The 7,095-nt window shown below is 39.3% G+C and overlaps 1 non-coding gene across 1 annotated transcript; it reads left to right on the top strand.

Moving 5' to 3' along the window:
* The first annotated feature begins 4,808 nt into the window (after window positions 1-4,808).
* LOC141603486 (small nucleolar RNA R71) lies at window positions 4,809-4,915 on the top strand. The gene has a single exon (XR_012525357.1). It is a non-coding gene; the product is annotated as a small nucleolar RNA R71 (small nucleolar RNA).
* The last annotated feature ends 2,180 nt before the right edge of the window (window positions 4,916-7,095 follow it).

Consider the following 7,095-nt stretch of genomic DNA (forward strand, 5'->3'; position numbering starts at 1 on the left):
AAGTGTAGTACTATAAAAGTAGTTTACATAGCATAAAATATGGGATTGTTTGAGATATCTTAACTAAAGTTTTGAGTAAGTACCAAGTTGGTATGCAAATTTAAAGGGTAGGGAGAAGCCATGTGTAAAGTGATTTCATAGACTTACTATATTTACTGTTCCTGGGCCAAATCTTTTAATTTCTCAATTGAAAAAGTGAAGAAATCCTGCAACTGAGACTTCCAAGTTACTTAGTAACCAAGTACCAATTTTGTTGTGAAAATTCTAAGGATTATGAAAATGGTGTAAGTAGGGCCCTTGTAGATATGGAATGCTAACTATTTTATATTCAATTACGTTTGCAACATTTGCTGAAAAATATAGTAGTTCTCAGCAACAGTTATGATCACAGCTAAACAACTCAGTGGAAAGCGTGGAGCGAAATATTACATATATATACATTGTCGTCCAAAGTTTACAAACACGCAGTGTGTTACTCAATCAATCAAAACACATCGTAGACCAAACTCCTAGCCAGGACACCCATCATTACAGAAGCTATCCGATTACATCTAAACAGGCCAACAGAACTTTCTAACGTTAACTGATTATAACCCTATAACTTAAAACAGATGCGCGGCTAACTACTGATGCCATTTAAGAGACCTCCACAGTATAAGCTACAAAATATCAACCATGATAACTATCAATAGAGGAAGATGAGGAATCAAGTTCTTGAAGCATTTCTTCTCTTAGTCGCTCTTCATGTAGCGCTTCTAGATGGTCACAATACACATCAAAGATTCTTAGGGGCACGTGGTGTCCTTCTGGCAGTATCACTATCTTCCCACGGGAAGAACATATATCAAACACTGCATTCCAGTCCAAGACATTCCGCAGCCTTTCAAAGAGTTCAACTAATTCTCCTGTCAGATTATGAAGTTCTTCTCGTTTCAGCGCTACGGATCCTGCAGTAACTCAAAACAAAAGACGCACCAATAATCAGGAAATGTAAAGTAGCAGTAGGCTCTAAACCTTTATACTATATATAAAAGGTTGACTGGAACTTACGATCTGTGACAATCCCACCCAATATTGGTGCAGAAATTGGGCATGGAATGTTAACATACAGAGGGCGAAGATGTCTAAGGACTGAACCGTGATGAGACAACAACTAGAATACAGCGGTTGACGCCATGACAACATCTAACCGCTGAAATAGCTTTGGCGCATCCGACACAATGCGGTCGATTTTTTCCTGGATATCTCAGACTATAGCTGCATTCTCATTCATATTGCCTATCTCCTGTCAATCTACATATTCCCTTAATATAATGATCATTACACAAGAGTCGATGGACACTAACTGAAAAGATATCTCACATAAACCAATTACACTACTCTTATTAAATCAAAGCACCCACATCTGCAATGTCTGTCCTAGAACCACATTACAAGATCATGTTGACCAAAATTGAAAAGATAACTCACATAAACCAACTACACTACTCTTATTAAATCAAAGCACCCACAACTGCAATGTCTGTCCTAGAACCACATTACAAGATCATGTTGACGAATGACGTGTTGGTTGAGACAGTGCTGAGGCTATCAGATATGCTTTTCTGTTAGCGACTGTGATTAAGTAGCAGCAACAGACAACAATTGAATAACAATTATCAGCATTGATTCCTCAACAACAGACCACTAAATCTAATCAGAATACACAACCCTAATTAACTTCTGAGCAACTGAAGGCAGCGACTCTTAAAATAGTCAATGCAAAACCACTAAACCTAATCACAAGACACAACCTTAGTTTAATTTCCGAGCCATTGAAAGCAAAACCGCTAAAAGCATCAATCAAGTTAAGGTCACAAATTTACAATAAACTTAATGAACAAATTAACAATAAAATCACCAAAGAAAATGGTGAATAAAGAGGCGAGCAGAGCAATAGATCTAAAATGATTCGAGATTAAGAAATAAGAAATAATGAGAGATGATTAGAGATGGAGAAAAAAGAGAATGAAAGAGCTCACAATAACCAGGTGAAGAAGAATGAGAGACGAAGAATAAATAGAGAGTGACAATAGAGAGGCAACAATAAAAAAGAAGGTCAAAGAGCAAGAACAGTTCAATGCCTGTTCCTCACGTGAGCAGCATGAAAACTACTGCTCTACTATTCATAAGCAACTTATTTGTAGAACTTTGGACATTTATAAGGGTTGTAGAAACTATGCTTTTCAAACATGCAAATCCGAAACGAATATTACTAACACGATAGTAATTATTTCGAGTCATGCAAACAACATTTGCAAATTATTCAATCCCAAATACGGTTTTGAATAACTTTTTTCAAGAACCATGAGACGCCCCCTTGGGTCGGCTCATGGCTCGCGCCCCAAGTGGCCGCCTGTTTTCATACTTTCAAAACCAGGGCAGAGCCTCTTCCATCGCCAGTAGGCTCGCGCCCCAAAGGGGCTGCCTGGCGCTGTTCTGCCTCGTTTTCAGCACTTGTCTAGGACGATCCCGATTACGGTTAATCCGAATACATGACGGATCAGATTGACAAGCTTACATTTTTACACTTTGTCGTTTGACACCCTTTTTCAAATAAATGGATCGTGTTAAGCATCATAACCCGAATTTGGTAAATGGATGTTTAATTTCCGTTCTCACATGCAAATCAACTATAAATCCAACTTGACATCTTATGCTTGATATTTGGATTAACAAACCGACTTAGAAAGCTCACATGTTAGGTTAACACTTTTGGATGTGCATTCATGCATTTCAACCGTTTTACCAACTTTTGCACTTAAACAACCACGATCGATCAGTAGAGGCCGCTAACGCGGGCGGGATTGGGTGTCCAATTAAAGGGCTTCCCAATACGTACCCTCACCCCTTACTCAGAACCTTTGGATAGTGGATGGCCTTATCCAGGGCGTACGAGAGTCATTTTAGGCATAGAATGCTAAAAGGGGGACGAGTCCTTATCTTTAGTACCTATGTCAAACACCGCTTTTTGCCTTGGTTGACCTAGGTATAAAGTGGATTCGAACGGGTTCCAAGCATCCCACAAATGCTTGGTGGCGACTCCGACCATCTCTAATCGTTTGGAGACCTTTGCCGAGACAAAACCGATCTATCTAAAGCGATCTGGTCGAAAGCATTTCAACGCCACCGAGCGTGGCTTTCAAAAGACCGATGTATGTCCAAAGATTGGCCTGGCATGCAGGTGGCCGGTGACTACGGTTCGGTAGGTGGCCCAAATCCACAGACCGAGACGTGGCCCATGTCCACAGTTCTTTATACCATGACGGTTTATTCCGTGGCTCGATGATATTATTGGTTAATTAAATTTTAATGGGTATTTTAACACCCTTTTCTTTTATTTACCATTTTTCTTATTGATTTACATTTGTAAATATATTAGTCATAATCCATAATCATCCTTGGTTCTTTATACCATGTCGGTTTAATCCGAGTACGATGACAAAATTGACTAATTACAAATAATCGAACTTAACATAATTAGTTCAAATCAAACATTTTCCTTTTACACCTTTTACTATGTTTTTCAAACTTGCAAATCCGACAACGAATATTACTAACATAATAGTAATTATTCCGAGTCATGCAAACCATACTTGCAAATCATTAATCACAAAAAATAGTTTTAAACAGCCTTTTAAACAACTAGGAGATGCTCCTTGGGTCGACTCATGGCTCGCGCCCCAAGAGACAATTTGTTTTCATATTTTAAAACCAGCGCAGAGCCCCTTCCCTCGCCAATAGGCTCGCGCCCCAACGGGGCTGCCTGGCACTATTCTGTTTCGTTTTGGTACTTGTCTAGGACCATCCCGACTACGTTAACTCGTATACATGACGGATCAGATTGAAAATTTTGCATTTTTAATCATAAACCGAATTTGGTAAATAGATGTTTAATTTCCGTTTTCACATGCAAATCAATCTAAATCCAACTTGACATCTTATACTTGATACTTGGATTAACAAACCGACTTAGAAAGCTCACATGTTAGGTTAACACTTTGGATAGTGAATGGCCTTATCCAGGGCGTACGAGAGTCATTTTAGGCATAGAATGCTAAAAGGGGGACGAGTCCTTATCTTTAGTACATATGTCAAACACCGGTTTTTGCTTTGGTTGACCTAGGTATAAAGTGGATTCGAACGGGTTCCAAGCATCCCATAAATGCTTGGTGACGACTCCGAACATCTCTAATCATTTCGAGACCTTTACCGAGACGAAACCGACCGATCTAAAGCGATTCGGTCGAAAGCATTTTTACGTCACCGAGCGTGGCTTTCAAAAGACCGCTGCATGTCCACAGATTGACTTGGCGTGCAGGTGGCCCGTGACCGCAGATCGGTAGGTGGCTCAGATCCACAGACCGGCCTGTGGGCCATGTCCACATTCATGTCCCAAAGTTCCACAACTCTCACATACTCCACTTGGAATTGATGATGATGCTACCATAGCATTAACATGTTGCTTGGGTGATCTTGAGGCCTCTTCAAGTTTAGCCATAGCCTCCTCAAACTTCAAATTAATGGTATCAATATGAGCACTAAGTTGAGCACCCAATTGAGTAATGAAATCCACCTCATGTTTTCCTCCTATAGTAGCCTTCCGAGGTCTACTATATTGTGAGTTATGGACCGCCATTTCTACAATCTTGTTCCATGTTTGATTGTCATCAACTTCGATAAACATACCATTTGATCCCATATTGAGAATGTTCCGGGAGTCATCATATAGACCATTCTAAAATTGTTGTACAAGGAACCACTCGCTAAGTCCATGGTGTGGACAAGATCGACAAGTGTCCTTGAATCTCTCCCATGCTTCATACAAATATTCCTCATCCCTTTGTTTGAACCCGGTGATTTGGGCTCTCAACGTGTTAGTCTTCTCCGGAGGATAGAATTTTTTGTAGAAAGCAAGTGCCAATTTCTTCCAAGAATCAATACCAATAGTAGCCTTATCTAGGCTCTTCAACCATTGTTTCGCGGTACCAACCAAAGAAAACAGAAATAAGACCCATCAAATTTGGTCTTGAGTAACTCCGGTTTGAGAAATCGCATCACAATAGTCACAAAAAGTCTCCATATGAGAATGAGAGTCTTCACTAGGCATTCCTCCAAATTGACTTCTCTCAACCAATTGTATAAATGCAGATTTGGCAATGAAATTACCGGTTAAATGTTGTGGTGTAGGAGTACCATTTGGTAGGTTCTCCTCGGTTGTTACGAAATGTGATGAAAATTTAGGCATTGCGGGTTGATTTTGTGGTGGGTCTTGTATTGGGTTATCCTCTCCTTCTCTTGCAAAAGGGTTGGTGAAGTCTATGCTATTTGGTTGAATGTCCACAATCTCACCAATACCTCTAAAAGTATTTCTAGCAAGTCTTCTATTGTTGGTCAAAGTTCTTTCGATTTTAAGATCAATGGGTAACAAGTTACCTTGTGATCTCCTAGACATGCAAAATATCAAACAACTTGAAAACAATTAGAACAAACCTTGAGGAGATTGACTTCCCCAAGGTAAAGAAAGACACAACTAAAAACAATTAATGAAAATCAAATCAAGTTAACACCGTCCCCGGAAACGGCGCCATTTTTGTCTCGATAGGTTTTAAACTCGTCGTCAAAATTCACCTAACCAAAACAATATTTATAACTTTACAAACTACTCTTAGTAAAGATGAAAGTAAAGGTCGGATCCCAAGGAACGGGTATTGATGTAGGATTTGCAATTGTAAATGGTCGTGTCTTAGGGTCCCACTGGTCGGTCCGCTTTGAGCTTAGATTTCGGTTACTTGTCGTTAGGAGCACCTAGACCAAAACAATATTTATAACTTCACAAACAACTCTACTATTAGTAAAGAGGCAAGTAAAGGTCGAATCCCAAGGGACGGGTATTGATGTAAGATTTTCGATTGCAAGTAGTGGTGTCTAGGGGTGTCACAATTTAGGTTGAGGTGAGAAGATCACTAAACTAAATAACAATAAACGTAAACAAGCAAGATGACTAAAAGGAGATGTAAACAATTGATTAAAAGCACTAGGGTGTCATGGGTTCATAGGGGATTCATGGGAATTGATCATACAAACATATTCTCAAATTATAAGCAAGCAATTATTGTTGTGATAGGATCGAGTAGGTTTATATCTTACAATCCTAGGAAGGTTTGGGTCCCGGAGCCGAATCGATTAGATTGTACAACACCTACAAGTCGACTTAATCCTCCCTACTCAACTATATGTATGGTCTAATGAGACTCGAGTTGGTTTATGTCTTAAAAGTCTCATTGAAAAGGTAAGTGATGGGTAAAAAATTCAAAGATTCATAGGCTCGTATTTCATCAAACATAACATGTGCATAAGTTGAGATCACAACAAGCAAGCAAATAAATTATGAAAACATATTAAATTAAGCATGAATCATCCCCCATGTTGGTTGATACCCGTCGTTGTGATTACCAAAAATAAGATTTATAATTTCCTATTAAGACTAACCTAGGCTAGTGGTAACAGGGTCGAACCACAGAGAGGCAGGGGAGTTATAGTTGCTTTTATTTCAGTCTGTCGGTAACAGTTGTGGGGGTTTTGGTTTGAGTTGACTCTAAAACTAATAACATAAACTAAATAAATAAAAGTAAATAAGGATGTAAACAATGATGAAAGGAATGCTAAAACGGTCGGTTCACTATAGCTGCGATGGCACATAATCCTAGGTAACTTCGAAATACGGTCGCGAAGGATGGGGAAAACAAGTCCTCTCGGTCCATGTTAAATAGTAGCTACCTCTCGGCCTATACTACTATTCCATAAGTCTCATTAATACTAACTCTCGTTCTAGATTAATGATTCCTAATGCAAACTAAATTACGTTATCTCTCGATCTTAGCAATTTAGTCGTTTAGCTCGTTAATTATTTTCCATTCCTATCTCTCGATCTACGGGATGGTCAAGTTTAAGCATCTATCAAGTCTCCTCTCGGTCTCATTGAAAGATAAAGCACTTAACGAAACAAACAAAGCAAACCCAGACGCGAAGTCAGTCGATCGACCAACCGGCTCA

This window comes from Silene latifolia, chromosome 9, assembly GCF_048544455.1.
Source record: "Silene latifolia isolate original U9 population chromosome 9, ASM4854445v1, whole genome shotgun sequence".
Taxonomy (NCBI): Eukaryota; Viridiplantae; Streptophyta; class Magnoliopsida; order Caryophyllales; family Caryophyllaceae; genus Silene; species Silene latifolia.